This window comes from Peromyscus leucopus, chromosome 6 (assembly GCF_004664715.2).
Source record: "Peromyscus leucopus breed LL Stock chromosome 6, UCI_PerLeu_2.1, whole genome shotgun sequence".
NCBI classification, from domain to species: domain Eukaryota; kingdom Metazoa; phylum Chordata; class Mammalia; order Rodentia; family Cricetidae; genus Peromyscus; species Peromyscus leucopus.
Window position 1 is genome coordinate 103,348,729 of NC_051068.1, and position 16,674 is coordinate 103,365,402.

Consider the following 16,674-nt stretch of genomic DNA (forward strand, 5'->3'; position numbering starts at 1 on the left):
CTTCTAGGATGTAAGTGTATGACCTAAGTCAGTAGCCAGTATATGATGATATTGATTTCTCCTACAGCCAGGATTCATGGGAGTGAAAGTCAAGAGATGAAAATACAATGGCACTTCTCACTATTAACCCCAATGACCCACTAGAAAAACGTCTGCATCCTATAACTACAACTTTGGGCTCTACTAATATAGAAGTCTTAGTCCCAAGGTAATAACTCTTGTACATGGGGGGAGAGGGGTGCAACAATGGTTCCACTGAACTAAAAGTTGTTATTTTTGCTCTTTTACTCTTTAGGGGGGGCCCACCACCCAGCTCCCAAATAAAACACACATGGAGGTTTATTTTTTTTATTAAGAAAAAAATCTTTATTCGTTTTACATACCAAAGATCCTCCTCTTCCTTCCTCCTGCCCCTCCAGCCTCCCCCTCCCAACTCACTCCCCCATTTCCTCCTACAATAAAGTAAGGCCTCCCATGAGGAGGTACATTTAGTAGAGGCAGGTCCAAGCCCCTCCCCCTGCAGAGGCTTATCGTTAATTATAAATGCTTGGCCTCAGCTTGGCTTGTTTCTTGCCAGCTTTTCTTAACTTTAAATTATCCCCATCTATCTCTGGCCTCTGGGCTTTTACTTTTCTCTATTTTTATATACCTTTCATTATTTCTTACTCTATGGCTTGCTGTGTAGATGGCCCCTGATGTCCTCCTCTCCTTTTTATCTTGCTCTTTCTTTTCCTCCCAGATCTCTCCTATTTATTCTCTTCACCTGCCAGCCCTACTTGTCTTTTTTCCTGCCTTGATATTGGCCGTTCAGCTCTTTATTAGACCATCAGGTGTTTTAGACAGGTAAAGTACCACAGCTTCACAAAGATAAACAAATGCAACATAAAATAATGTAACACATCTTTGCATCATTAAAATAAATGGTCCACAATATAAACAATTGTAACACATCTTAAAATAATATTCTACTGCAGTTGAGATTGCTAAGGAGCTACTTAGGACTTCTCCTGTGACTGGATCAGCAGGTAAAATTTAACAGGTAAGATTTGTTGATTTCCTTGCTGGCCCCACATCACTCAGTTTGAGAACTAGAAAGTCTATTCTGTACTACTGAACATCAGTAGGATGTAACTAATTGATTTTATTTTACAAGGGCTCATAGCTAAGACATTTCTTTGGAGCTCAGAAGAGATTTCCAGATTCTGTGCTTTTGAATGGTGTTGAAACTACTAAAGATTGGGAGGTTTTGAGAGATGAGCTAAATGTGAATTGCTTTATGAGATGAGTTAATATGAGGTTTTAGGGACCAGGTGTGGAATGTTATTATTTAAAGTGATATATTTGGGTTCTTAATCTTCATTCTCAACTTGACTATGTTTAGAATCACCTAGGAGACACATTTGTGGGTATGTCTAGAAGGGTATTTCTAGAGAGGTTTAACTGGAAAGAAAGATCTACCCTGAAAGTGGGCAGAACAATCCCATGAGCTGAGCTCTCAGATTGAATTTTTTTTTTTTTTTTTTTTGAGACAGGGTTTCTCTGTGTACTTTCACTTTCTGAACTCACTTGTACAGCTGGCCTCGAACTCAAGAGATCGCTGCTCTGCTCGAGTTAAAGCCCACACCGCCCTCAATTGAATTTAAAAGTAGAGACAGGGGAGAGCCAACTGAATTCCAGCATTCATCTCTCTCTGAATCCTGTGACCAGCTGCCTCACAATTCACAGCCATGACTTTACCACCAAGACAGACTGTGTTCCCATAAACCATGAGCCAAAATAAAGAAGCACTTCCTTTTCTCTGTAAGCAGCTTTTGTTGAATATTTTGTTTCAGTTATTGGAAAAGTAACTAATGTTGCAAGATCTTTACTCAACATTTCATAAATAAAAAGATGGAAAATACCTGACTAGAAACCAGGACTTAGCTCTAGCCACTAACAGAAGGTTGCCCTAGCACAGAGGTAGACCAGTTCATCAGTGGAATGGGATAAAGAGCTCAAAAGTAGATCCATGTACATGCCAGTCATTGGGTCTATGGAAAATAAGGAATTATTTGGTGAGGAAGATGGTTTTTTTTTTACAGAAGCAGTAATGAAAATAAGTATCCTTTCACATCTGGATTCCTGAACATCTTAGATTCCCTTTAGACATTCATTTCAAGTATCTAGATTCTTAACCATCACCCTACATAACTTGCTTGATATTGTGATAAATGCAAGGTTAAAGACTGGGAAAGAGGATTGTGTGTCAAAGGAAGCTGCCAGTAAGGGGGAGTGGCTTAGTGAAGGAAAAAAATCCCAAGTGGGTGGGTTTATTGCCCAGTTTTATTGTGGAAAGAGTAAACCTTAAAATTATGAGTCATGGGGAAAGTTGTTCTTTTTTATATATTTAGTCTATATCACTTACGAGAATTTATATTGACCCTTAAGAAATGAGTAAGAGTATGTGTAGGGGTGTGTGCTTATTTTCTTGTATGTACCTACTGCATACTTAAAGGAATAAATGCATATTTCTGCAAAAGTCAGTCTGGTGGTTTTGAAAAAGACTAGGCTTGGGCAGATCACCCTAGAGAATATGTCCAAACCCATTGCACACCAACCTACATTCAAGTAAATGTCTCAAGGCTGGGCCTTTTCTTTTATCCTTTTTACCCAATACAAAGATACAAAACAACTATAAAGGTGAGCTGAGAAATAGACATTTGGATTTAAAACTTTAAGCTACTTCTACATTTGTCTTTCCTAAATTAAATAAACCCAACAATTTCAGGCTTTTCTTGTGGAAAAGTGTCTACCAATCATTGATATTCTTTCTTTTATTCAGGTTTATTAAAGTATAAATTATACAGAAGAAAATCCACTTCCTTAGGGTTTACAGATTGATAATATAGTTCATAACTGACAAACATAAAAATTTGGAAAGCAACCCACACTTTTTCATTCTGGTCTGTTGTTCCTATATGCTTGATTCCAATAACTATAGATGTCAGGAGAATTGTAAGCAAACAAAGCTCCAAGGGAAACGTAAAGAGAATATTTGAGTCCTTTGCCTACTCTAGTGGTGCTTCTATATTGGCTTGGGCTGCCAAAACACCACAGGCTGGGAGCTGTATTAACAGCAGTTAGTTGGCTCACAGTTCTGGATGCTAGAAGTCTAAGATCAGAGTGCCAGCAAGATCTGGTTCTGATGGAGGCCCTCCCATTTGCTTACTGATGGCTGTGTTCTTGCTCTGTGCTCACTCAAACCGTGATAGCAAGTTCTTCTATGAGGAGACTGATCCCTACACAGGGGCCCCACATTCCTGACTCTATCTAGACCCCATTATCTCTTAGAGTCCTCACAAGTACCATCCCTTTAAAGACTGGGGCTCAGCATAAAATTAGAAGTGATGCTTAATTCAGTCCATAGTATATTCCTAAAGTCTGTTTCTGCCCAAAGCGTCAGACCTGTGTGTAGGCTATGAAGGGCTGAGGCAGCGAATCCCCCATTTGTATGGAAGCATCCAGAAGTTCAGCTAAAATCAGTCCTCACTGGAGCAAATCTGTGGGCAGTGTGGAGCTAGGTGTTTTCTTACATCCTGTTCAGGTTGAAGGAAGCCACTGGAGAGTCCATGTTCTTCAGTCCCATCCTTCCTGAGTCAAAAGCCAAAGTTCCATCCTCCAGGGAAGACAGACCTTCCCAGCTTTTGAAGTTCATAGTCTGCCTGACAACTCAAGCTTAATTTAATCTCTTTATTCAACCAGTGAGGTCCTGGCGAAGCTAAATTGAAAGGAAGGTCAAGTTAATGAATTTTCTGGGATATTCAAAGTTTAACAACAACCAGACAAGACCATGCTGGTGGACTGAAAGAAAGCTGACAGTGTTAGTAGTAGGTGAAGCACTTGAGGTCTGTCTTGACATGAAAATGTGAAAACTCACCACTCTTAACAAGGACTGCTGTGGAGATCCTTGGACAAAAGAATTAATCTGTGTTTTCAGTAGGGAAAATGTTCTGTGAAGAATACAAAATTCTCACTGAACCCTCAAACTAGGTCATTCTGTTTTTGTCCAAAACTGTACAATATAAGAAATCTATAGCTTTGAAAATGAAACCCAAGATTTTTTCCTAAACTCCTCTATCATGATGGGATCCAACTATAATTTGAATAAATATGCATTGCTCCAAAAAGACATAAAGTCTTTCTCTTTCAATTGTTTCCATGTGTCTTTCGAAAGCTCCGCCAGTCGATCCAAGAGTGAAATAAAATCGTCTTTTTCCCCCCAACGGCAATGCTTGCGTCACATCGTCCCACGACTGTTCTGTCTGATCTGGAGTCTCCGGGCTATACTTAGGAGGGCAGACGATGGAAACGGTCCCTGGAGAGGGAGAGGCTGCCAGTCAGGGAGAAAAGAAGCAAGAGTATCCAGGTGATTAAGACAGTCTGTGAGACTCCAAATGATGGTAGAGGAGAGACCTTTCTTCTCTCTGTCCCATAATCAAGTTGCAAAAGTATTGATTTTCCTTAATGAGCAGCCATGTGTTTTAAACCGTCTAGGCTGATCCCAAAGCAGATCCTGAGGCAAAGACCTAGAGCAGAAGGTTTGCTTTGGATTTAATCCCAGGAAACAGAAGTAAGGAGGTGAAGAAAGTGAGGCTGGGGAGGAAGGGGGCCAGAGTGGGGTGAATACCCCCAGAGTACTGAGGCTGTCTAACAAACTGTGCAGTTGAGCCACCGTAGAAAAGCGAAGGTAGAGAACTTCTCTACACCCCAACCCCCACCTCCCTACTCTCCATCCCGAATCCCGCACCCCCTGACTGGTTGAGAGTAGCCGTGGGGATGTCAATGCCCCCCATACCTCCTCACTGGATCTGATTTCGTTGGAACAGGCTCCCGAAGCCCACATGTGCAGTCCTGGGGAACTCAGTAGTTCAAAGGGACTGATTGCCAAGTGTCTGACACACTGAAGCCTTACAGGGATTTCCCCCAGAGCCCTGTCTAAGTAGATAACGCCTAAGTGCCAACAAGATCAAAGAAATGTTTTTGATGAAACCACGTCTGCTTCTACAGGTAAGACTGATGTTGTTGTCACAGCCATGCTGCTTGGAGACACGAAACTTAATCAAATTTGTAACTTTTATAGACTATAAGCCTTTGCAGCGTCTTTAACAGCCACATCATGATCCAAAGAGCATCACGGACACCGTCAGTAATAGAAGCCCATTTGAGTTCCTACCCTGGAGCTAGGGCTGAGGAAAGGAGGAAGATAGAAAGAGCCATCTGTGGTCATTCTGGATCCTGCACAAGGTATACCATGAAGTAAGCTTGAGACTTGGAACCAGGCCAGGTTCACTGGGTCATTTGTTTCTGTAAAATTAGCAAGTAAAGTTTTCATAAATTTTTTCCTCAAAGACTAAGTTTAGGAATCACAAACCTGGATGTGTAACTAGGTGCCTGCATGTATGATTCAAAAGCCCATCATGAAAATATTCAATCTTTGATTTAATAATTCTCCCTTTTGTTGTTAGACAAGTTCTCTAGTCTTGGCCTGCCTCAACTTCCCTCTACAGGTATGGGTAGCCTTGAACTTCTGATCCTTCTGCCTCCATCCTCTAGCCCTGGAATTAGACATGCCCATACACATCTAGTTTCCTATGGTGCTAGTTATCAAACCCAGGGCTTTGTGCAGGCGAGGCAGGGACTCGACCATCTGCTACATCCTAGCACAGGATTTTTCCTTTTGCTTTCTTACTCTTGAGACTCATCTCTTTTTTAGTCTGTTTTCCATTTTGATGATCTGCTGGAGCTAATGGAGGCTGAGACAAAAGAGTGATACCAAAGACAACCTCTGTGACCAGATTAAAGAAAAGGGGTTAGAGTCAACTACCAATCAACAAGGTACCCGGGGCCAGATCAAAACACTTTCCTCCCTCATGTCCAGGTCTTTCTTTGGAAAGTACTTTGAGATCATTACTGAAAAACTCTAAGTTCATAGGGCAGTAGTGGTGCATGCCTTTAAACCCAGGACTCTGGAGGCAGAGGCAGACAGGTCTCTTGAGTTCAAGGCCAGCCTGGTCTACAGAGTAAGTTGCAGGACAGTCAGGGCTACAGAGAAACTGATCTTGAAAAAAATGATAATAATAATAACAGTGAAAGCTAAATGTTTGCTTTGACTTCTCATGCTTTGAAATGCTTGTATCTTCATTGTCCAAGCTACTGCCAAGTGAGCCCACCACTGCTCCTGCTACTTCTGCATTTAAATGCAAACATACGAGGGTTGTGCTCCAACTAGGCATCCACTGCCCTGAGTCTCCCATGAGTCACCTCAGGGAGCATATTCTCTGGATGGAAACATGAGACTCAGATGGAGGCCTGTTTAGTGAAAGGCAACCCTGAGAAACCATTTCAAAGCCCATCGTATGATGTTAGAGCGGGGAAGGAAGGATGGTGCAGCTGATGAGAAACCTGGAGACAAGATGGGGTGACATGAAACGATCATCCGGCAAAAACTGATTGGACCCTTGCAGAGTCTCAGCTCCTGCCAGAAGAAACAGATGGGAACAGGGTGGTGGCAACACGTGCTACACACCATCAAGATGTTGTAGGAACTTTGACAAGGACACAAGTAACTTCATCGGGCAGTACTGAAGTCTTCATAGTCCAGGAGATGTTGGGAAAGTGAGGATTCACCAGAGAGGAGTCGGCACCCTTTCTAGATGGAAGAGCGGGTACAATGGCTCCAGGGTCTTGAATGTGAATCAAAGGAAGAAGAGGAAGGAGGAAAACGGGTGCAGAGTAAGTTACAGAGAAGCCAGGTGTGATGGTGCACACCTTTAACCCTAGCACCCAGGGGCATAAGGCAGAGGGATCTACATGAGTTCAAAACCAGCCTGGTCTACAGAGAGAGAGTTCCAGGACAGCCAGGGTTACTTAGAGAAACCTGTCTCAACACCCCTCCCCCACAAAAGAAGAGTTCTATAGAGAGAAGACCACCACTAGTGATGGCCTTTGGACAAGTTAGGGACTTGTGCGAAGCTTTGAGGAGACAGATTTGCATTTCGTGAAGATTTCTCTGCTGCAGCTGCAGCGCACAGAACAAAACCCGGGCCTGGACATGGCCCAGTCGCTGATGCTACCTCCCTTGCTCCTGTCCCAAAGGATCACAAACTTGGTAGCTTACACCAACACTAATCCATTCCCCAAACACTCCAGAGGTCAGAAGTCGGAAGTGAGTCCTAAGGGGTTAAAAAGCATGGAATTGCCCAGGCTGCTGACTTGTGGAGGCCCGAGGGGAGGATTGGTTTTCTGGTCTTTTCCAGCACTGACAGACCACCTGAGGAGTTTGGCTCATGGTCCACTCCCTCCATCTCCAAAGGCCATCGCTCCAGCTCCCCTGTCCATCATTCCAGTTCCTCCTTCTCTGGCCTTCCTGCCTCACTTTATAAGGACTTCCATGACTACACTAGACCCAGGTGGTTAATCTAAGATGATCTCAAGATCCTTAATTTAGTTGCATCTGCAAAGTACCTTTGCCTTATAGTGTAATATTCACAGTTTGGCCGATTCCAAATGAGGCTATCTCTGGGGAGCCATTATTCAGACTAACACACTGATGGCTTCCAAGGAAGAGACAAGTCAAATGAATGTCCCCCTGCCCCCCAAAAAAACAGGAATAACTAACCTGAAACAAGAGAACCATAGGAAGGGGGGGCATAATATTTCATTTTCTTTTTCCACGTGCAGAATGAGAAGCTTGTTAGGAATGAAGTTAACAAATAGACTCCAGTGAAAGGAATTAGTATTCTGGATGCTTTGGGGTTTTTTTTTTCTGCTTACCTAATGCTTTGGTGCATTTATTGTGTTCTCATTTTTCCCCCATTATGTAAGTGCCGTCATTCCAAGGTTGCTGTGGTCATAGAGTCCCGAAGAGCACAACAATGCTCTCTTTCATGAGGCTTTGATTACAGCATCAAAGTCAGGTAATCCTGGAGGGAAGTGTACTGATGTGCAGGCACTCAGGAAATCCCAGACTTTCTGTTTGAGGCTTTAGAAACAGTAGGTGCTCTGAGTCACATTTTTATCTCCCACACAGTGGAAGACACATTTTGCAGGACATCGGCCGTCTGCTGACCCAGTACGCCCTCCTCCTTCCCACATCCTGAAAGTACTAGAGTCTCAATCTCACCACCAGAATCTCTCCATCCTGTCCCTTCATCCCTTCCCTCCCCACTCAGCACTTTCCAATCCTTGCGTCATAGTGCACAGGCCACTGACCTACCCGGTCCAGGCCAAGGAAGCAAGGCACAACGAGGGCTCCTGTGACAGGAGGTTGTGTAGCTGCTGCTTCCACAGAGAACAAGAGGCTAAAGGCAATACTTTTACAAAAAAATGCATTGCTGAACTCCTAAAAAAATTCAACCCTAAAACCTATCCTCTGTCTGGACTTTCCAGTTAAATGAGCCAATAAATTGTGTATTTGTTTAACTAGTAAGAATTGGGCTTTCTCAGCTAAGACTTTTCATTTTCACAATCCTCTTCAAGCTGGTGTAGTACCTACTTTTCAGGAGTGGCTCTGTACAACATTTATTGGCCTCCTGAAATTCATTTAGCCCCCTTTGAAGATACCTTAAAATTTATGAGCCTGAATGTAGCCATTATGAGACCATTAGTTCTGCTCCTTGTGAGCTGCCTCTTTTTTCTTTATGGTTCTTAGTTGTTCTTTTGCAGAGCTGCCAGCTTAAGTTGTGCTGGGATCAAGAAAAATGGGCCTTGGCGGTTTGTGCTCCTGGAGTTGTATCCATGCCAGTGGATGCCCACACACTCCAGAAGAGAATTTGACATTGCTGCTGCCGTTGTTGCTGTTATAGCAGTGGCGGCCACCACTGCTACTATTTCTGGGATTACCATTTCATAATTGCTTACTACAGCTAGCACAGTGGAGACCCTGGCAGCAAAAGTACCTACCACAGTTAGTTAATCTTTCATTCTATTGGGCATGATAAATTTAATTCAATAGTTATATACATTTCGATTGGCTTTGAAAATTATAAATTTATAAACTCAAGTTCCATTTGCTTTTGGGATACCATCTTACAAGGACTCCAATTTGCAGTAAGGCTCGTTAAGGAAGTCAATGACTCAGTTGCCTTTAGCCTACCGGCTATGGGTGGGTTAGGACTTCTGTTGGTCTTTTCTGTGTCGAACACACAGATTTCGAGCCCAATACCACTTTGAGATCTTTGGCAGCAGTTAACTCTGCAGCTCACACACTGTTGAGCCTGTATGATAATGAGTACTCAGAAGGTGGGTGGGGGATGCTCACCAACCTAAGACAGAGCACCTGTGTGGCCTGGGCAGGCATCTCCATGACGGGTAAGGTGACTTGCTGATATCCCATACAACCTAAGTCAGAAGCTCATTTTTTAGTAAAAGGGGGACCTGTAGGGGCCTGGCCCCCATTTTGAGTAACTGGTGCCTTGCTTGCTGACCTTGACCTTGATATCCTCCCTATGCTAATTCCCTGACAGATTCCACCCTCCCGAATGCTTAAGGGAAGTTCCTTGTCTGTGTATCCTGCATAACGGGCGTTAACAGCTTAGAAGCAAGATTGTAAAACATCGGTAGCGAACTTCTGCCCTCCGGGGTTCGCCCATTGTGCTGTAAGCCTGTATTTAAGACCTCCTCCCTCCTTCAATAAACGGCATTCAGCATTAAAAAAAAAAAAAAAAAAGGGCTTTCTACCTTGTCAATGCAATATTTCCTAGTAGATGCACACTCACCTTTCACTTCGTGAATGTGAGTGAAGACATGAGTAAGAGACATTATAACATTTTTCTTAATGCTACTTGGATTCTTGAATGAACATTTTTTAAATTGAACTCCCCAAAGTATCTGCTTCTCTTTGCTGAGCTTTGGCCTAAGTTAGGAAACTCTGGTAGCAATCTTAGGGTTATCAGTATCAGATAGAGATAGATACCAGAGGAGTGATTTCCTACACAGCAGGCTTGCAGGACAGAACTCTCCCTCAGATGGCTGAGACAAGGGTCTTGATCTCTGGCAGTTTTAACAAGGAGGCCTCTTGTTTGCCTTTAGCTTTTCTATGTTTGAGGACTGGCTTTTGGGGTACTGATAAAGAGGGAGCCAAGACCACTCAGTTACCTTCCTTGGTTCACAAACTGACTCACAAGCATTTAGTATAAGTAAATGGAAAGTGGTAAGATCAGTTGCAGAATTGAAAAGTCCCCGCCTCACTTCCTATTTCTATGTGCAGTAGTCAAAGGGAGGTGTCTTTAAGGAAAGACACTGTGGAGTCTGCCCATTCCTGTACCCAGGACCTCCTTACAGCACCAGGCCAGTGAGATGCCAATGCTACCAACGCTGAAGGGCAGAGGACTGAGCACTTTTGATCCCTGCAAAATAACAGCCATGGACTAAGCTACCTGCACAAGGACCTAAGAAAGTCCTTACAAAACTGCCTCCTTTCAAAATAAGATCTCTTCCCCAGATTCTCCCCACTGTGTCACCCCACTGACTTTGCAAGAAAGTGCAATCACAGCTTTTTATTAGCATTTCTTTGGCCTTTTCATCTAAGTCTTAAATATTTAAATTGTATGCTGATTTTTATTCTTAGTTTCCCTCTGCATTTCCTCAGAGGCATAATTTCATAACTATAAATATACCAAGCATATTAGAAAGTTTTTTTCCCAAATAATTCATATCCTATGCATATAAACCTGACTTTGACTCTCCAGTTGGGAAATTTTAAAGTACAGCTGACATCCAAAATCCCAGCGAGGGTGAGTCCCACCTCTAGCTGAGGCACTCTGGCAGATGATGGGCTTCTGGGGAAGGGAGAGGCAGTTTTCTGCAGAGACAGGGCCTGTGAGAGGATACCCAGGCCCCAGGAGATGGTCCTGCACCCTTCCTTGCCCATGTAAGCAACATAAAATGGACTCAGAGGGTTTAAAAAACAAAACCCATGAATTGGGATGGGAAGGTGTAAGGGGATCACAGGGGAGGTACTGGAGAGGAGGAATGAGGGGTGGATTTGATCAAAGCACATTGTGTGCATGTACGGAATTCTTAATGAAAACGAACAAACTTGGAGACTGGAGAGAGAGGGGCTGGAGAGATGGCTCCGCAGTTAAGAGCCCTGGCTGCTCTTCCAGAGGACCCGGGATCCATTCCCAGCACCTACATGGTGGTTCACAAGCATCTGGAACTCCATGTCCAGGGGATCTGATGCTGTCCTCTTACCTACACAGGCACCAGGCATGCATGTGATACACACACATCATAGAAACAGATACCTAGACCCATAAAATAAAATAAATCTTTTAAAAGAGCAAATTGCAAAATAAATAAGTAAGCAAATAAACGTAAAATGTGTGGCTGGCAAAAACTTGGAAATTGAACCTGGTTATCTAGCTTTTAAACTGCTCATAATTGATGTAATATTGCTTAATGATGTTGGGAGAACTCCAAAGTCTCCTGGAGAAAATAAAATAGGATCTGCAGGCTACATCTTATACTTGATTAAATTTCCTTATGTAAAAAAATGATGGGGCGGTGGTGGAGCACGCCTTTAATCCCAGCACTCTGGGAGGCAGAGGCAGGCGGATCTCTGTGAGTTCAAGGCCAGCCTGGTCTACAGAGCGAGATTCAGGACAGGCACCAAAGCTACACATGTTTGGGGGAGAGAAAAGAAAGGAAAGAGGAGGTAGAAAGAGAAAGGAATAAATAAATAATGCGATTGTGTGTGTATGCAGTGCTAGAGATTGGATGTTGGGCCTTGTGTGTGACAGCCAAGTGCTCTGACACTAAACTATATCCCCATTTGAAAATTCTTCCCAAATATGAGCATGAATTGAATATAGACAGTTAGAAACTAAAAAGGGAAGGTTTGAGAAATCTACAATGTAAAATTCCATTTGTGAAAACTTGTAGATACGATTCTGAACCAAGTGCTGAGTAAGTATTAGTGGGCTAAGATTACTGTGACATCGTTCACATATTAAATGTTCTATATTTGTATATGATTGGGGGATGGAAGGTGAGGTCCTTAGAACAACTCCTGTCTTTCTGCAGCCACAGCTGGGTTTGCATCCTCACATTCTCAGAAAGCTTGCTCCTCTTCTCTACTGCCCTTCACACGGCAGGAGGGAGCAGAGTGAGAACCATCTAAAGCGCTGCCCCTTCAGGACAGAGTAGGGTGCAATCGAAGCCCTCTGCCTTGGGAATCCTGAGAACCGACAGCCTATTTGCAGCCTAACCAGCCACCTGCAGCTCTTTTGAGTCCCCTCAGATAAGGGTCTTCATACATAAAAGTCCCTCGGCATCTGACAAGCATAGCTTGAGAAAATGGGAAGAAACAGTTGTAAAAACAGGAAGTGCTCTGAAGCATGGCATTTTTATTCTTAACCATTACTATCACACGGGGCTTGTAAAATGGGTGTTCATCCATTCCCGTCAAGATAGATTCTCCGTCTATCTCCCAGGGGATCCTTGGGAAAATACTGGGACACCGCCATGCTTGACTTTCTGCTGTCAAAGGCCAGTTTGTCCTGCTGGAAAGGAGTCCTTTGGCAATAGTGGGAGAAGCGTGAAGACCCCAGATCCCTGAACTTAGAGTCATCTAGATAGAGAGGTACAGCTCCAGTGCCTTGTTCACTCTCTGGACAAAGTGAAGGTGTGTGAGCAGCTCCAGGCAGAATGTGATCTTGACCAGCATACCACAACAACCTAAGGCACACTAGGGCGTGGGAATGGAAAAATGGGTGGAACTGAAAGAGTTTAACTCATGGAAAGGTTTTTTATTCACTCTCTGCCTGTTTCTGTTGTCCAGAGTCAAGTTGATCGTTAAAGCAAATGAGCTGTCTACTGCCATTTGACCAGCAGGTAAAGCGTACCCATGGCCAAGAAAGGAGGCTGGATCTGTTTTTCTCAGGTCTTTCTTGTGCATCCCCGCTGGAAGACTTCTGCAATTTCTCCTGTGTATGGAAGTCGAAAGAGACAGAGTGGCTCAAACTGGGCTCCCTGCATGACCCTGGTGTCACCTCCATGGTCCCCTACTCTATCTATTTTCCAGAATCAATATAAGCCAAGTCAACTAGAGAGGAAAGAGTTCTAAAATCATGGCAGCTCTTCTATAAGATGCCCCGCCAGGAGTGACCAGAGATGGTTGTTGGGCTCTGCAAATGCCACCAAATGTGAAAAGGAGGGCCACTGAGCTCAGAAATGTTCAAACTGCCACAGTAATTGACACCCCCCCCACACACACACACCAAAGCATCTAGTCATAACCCTTGCTTAGATAGAGAAGATAGATAGATAGAGGCCTAGGAAAGAAAAATGGCATTCCCAAGGTTGTAGGCTCACCTTGGATGCTCACATCAATTGGTGGATCTTCAATTAACACACTAACGACCTCTCCCCAACCTTCTGTGACTTCTTCCTTGTCTCAATTGCACCCAAGTTTTGGGACATTATCAAATGTGAAATAGAACAAATCACACCAGAGCCACAGAGCCCTGCCTCCAACAGTGGCAAGCTCTAGGGTTGTGACAAAGACACTTTGTGTGTGTGTGTGTGTGTTGGTGAAATTATTAAGGCCATTCCACGTAGTTAAAAGGGAGGTTTATTTTGTAGGGTAACTTACAAGTGAAAGGATAGGTAACATGGTCTGGAAAAGGTGTAGCGCAGTCCGGCGGTGTTCTCTGGAGAACTCTGCTCGGTCTACCTCAAGTGTCCAGGGTCCAGGAACCAAAAGAGCCAGTACATCTGGATCTCAGGTCTTCAGCGTCCTCTCTCAGCCCCACCTTGTAGGTGTGACCGTTACTGAAGCCTCCAGACCAAAGCTGGAATGGCTACCCACTATATGTGTGTGTGTGTGTATATATGTGTGTGTGTGTGTGTGTGTGTGTGTACACATCTACACTGAGCTTCAGCAAGCAGAACTGAATGTGTGTTCCTCATGATTTCCTATCAGAAGATAGGATTTTGTAGTCATGATGCTGAGGGTGCTTGCTTTTACGAAATAGGCTTGTTTTCATTTTCTCTCACAAACATAATGAAGCCTCAAAGAATGTCACAGTGGGTCAGAGACATCCGTCCTGTTAAAGCATGTTAGGGTCAAAAGAGCAAAGACTTTGGAATGGAACAAATCTAGTTTTAGCCATAATTTTTCTCTTGTGTTTAACCTCAGATCGTGAAGTTACCCCTCAACATCCAGAGGGAGTTCTTCCAAGATGTGAAGATAATCATGGCCCTCGTATTTTTATGTAAAGTATGTATTTCCCCTTACTCAGTGAAAAACATCAAGATTATTTGTGACACGTAATGTAAATTTATATTTACATGTCACTATGTAGCTAGTTGTTATATTTCATGGTTTGGGAAATCTGTCAAGAACAAAGTTTAAACAGAGCAGACACAACCTTTTCTGAATTATGTTCCATCTTTGGTTGGTTGACTCCATGGATGTGGAACCTGTAGGTACAGAGGGCCACCTATGCACACATACCTAGATGTGGGGGCCAGAGAAGTCCTGACTGAAGTCAATTGTCTGACATGGGCATAGCCAGATCAAGGCCCCCACTGTCTTAGACCCGTGGGAAATGGCCAGGCCTTCCCCTGGTCCGTGTGCAAATGTTGATAGTGCAAAAAGTGTCCACCAAAGCTTTCTTCCCCCAGATGTTTATGGCCTGAAGATGGCTCCCCTACAAAGACTGCTGCTACTGAGATTAGCTAAACCTGCCTCCTTTTCATCTGTGTATAATAACCCTGCCTCCTTGTTCATCTGTATATAATAACTCTGCCTCCTTTTCATCTGTGTATAATAACCCCACCTCCTTGTTCATCTGTATATAATAACCCCGCCTCCTTGTTCATCTGTATATAATAACCCCGCCTCCTTGTTCATCTGTGTATAATAACCCCGCCTCCTTGTTCATCTGTGTATAACTCTGCCTCCTTGTTTATCTGTATATAATAACCCCGCCTCCTTGTTCATCTGTATATAATAGCCCCGCCTCCTTGTTCATCTGTATATAATAACCCCGCCTCCTTGTTCATCTGTATATAATAACCCCGCCTCCTTGTTCATCTGTATATAACCCCGCCTCCTTGTTCATCTGTATATAATAACCCCGCATCCTTGTTCATCTGTGTATAATAATCCTGCCTCCTTGTTCATCTGTGTATAATAATCCTGCCTCCTTGTTCATCTGTGTATAATAATCCTGCCTCCTTGTTCATCTGTGTATAATAACCCCGCCTCCTTGTTCATCTGTGTATAATAATCCTGCCTCCTTGTTCATCTGTGTATAACTCTGCCTCCTTGTTTATCTGTATATAATAACCCCGCCTCCTTGTTCATCTGTATATAAAAACCCCGCCTCCTTGTTCATCTGTGTATAATAATCCTGCCTCCTTGTTCATCTGTATATAATAACCCCGCCTCCTTGTTCATCTGTGTATAATAATCCTGCTCCTTGTTCATCTGTATATAATAACCCCGCCTCCTTGTTCATCTGTGTATAATAATCCTGCCTCCTTGTTCATCTGTATATAATAACCCCGCCTCCTTGTTCATCTGTATATAATAACCCCGCCTCCTTGTTCATCTGTATATAATAACCCCGCCTCCTTGTTCATCTGTATATAATAACCCCGCCTCCTTGTTCATCTGTGTATAATAATCCTGCCTCCTTGTTCATCTGTGTATAACTCTGCCTCCTTGTTCATCTGTATATAACCCCGCCTCCTTGTTTATCTGTATACCATGACCCCCCTTCCTTGTTCAGCTGTATGCCATAACTCCTTCTCCCTGTTTGACTGCATGTAACAAACACACTGAGCTTCCAGGTTGCTGTGGCTTGTGTGTGTGTGTGTGTGTGTGTGTGTGTGTGTGTGTGTGTGTTCATACATGCATGCATTCTAGGACCCAGTCTCTGCAAGGACACAACACCTAGATGCATGAACACATACACACGAGTGTATCTGTGTATTTTGGTGCCTGAGATCAAACCCGAAGCCTTGTGCATGCCAGACCAGCTGCACTGCCCCTGAGCTACACCCCAGTCTTTCCAGTGTATTTCCTAAAAACTTTACAGCATTTCACATTTAGATATGGATTACATTTCAAACTGACTTCTGCATATTAGGGGGTTTTTCCCTGTGAGTCGTCCAAGCCACATTTATAACAAGGCTCTTCTCTCTGGAGCCCTGCAGTGTCATATCACATATGAATATTAGCATGTCTGCTTTGGACTCTACTCCGTTCCACTGGGCTATTTGCACAGCCCTAAGGCAACACCACACCGTCTTAGTAAGGCTAGTGAGTTTTATATCAAGCAGGATAGGTTATTTTACTTTATTAATTTTCTATATCATCTCTCCCATTCTCTGCCCTTTGTTTATTCTATAAACATTTTACAACTACCTTGTCAAAAGTGAATGTGTGTGCCTATGCACACGTGTGTTCAGATGCAGTATGATTCTATTTACATAAAGTAACAAACTAGCCTATTTATATATAGGGCTTCTCCACGTGGCTTAGGCCTGGAAACCTGACTTGTGTGGAAAAGGAATGAAGACAGGACAGACACACAGACACACTCTGATGAAGTGTACCTATTACATAGCCCCCCCAAACCTCAGTGTGTTTACTATGTACAACACAAGGAGAACAAAGGATCT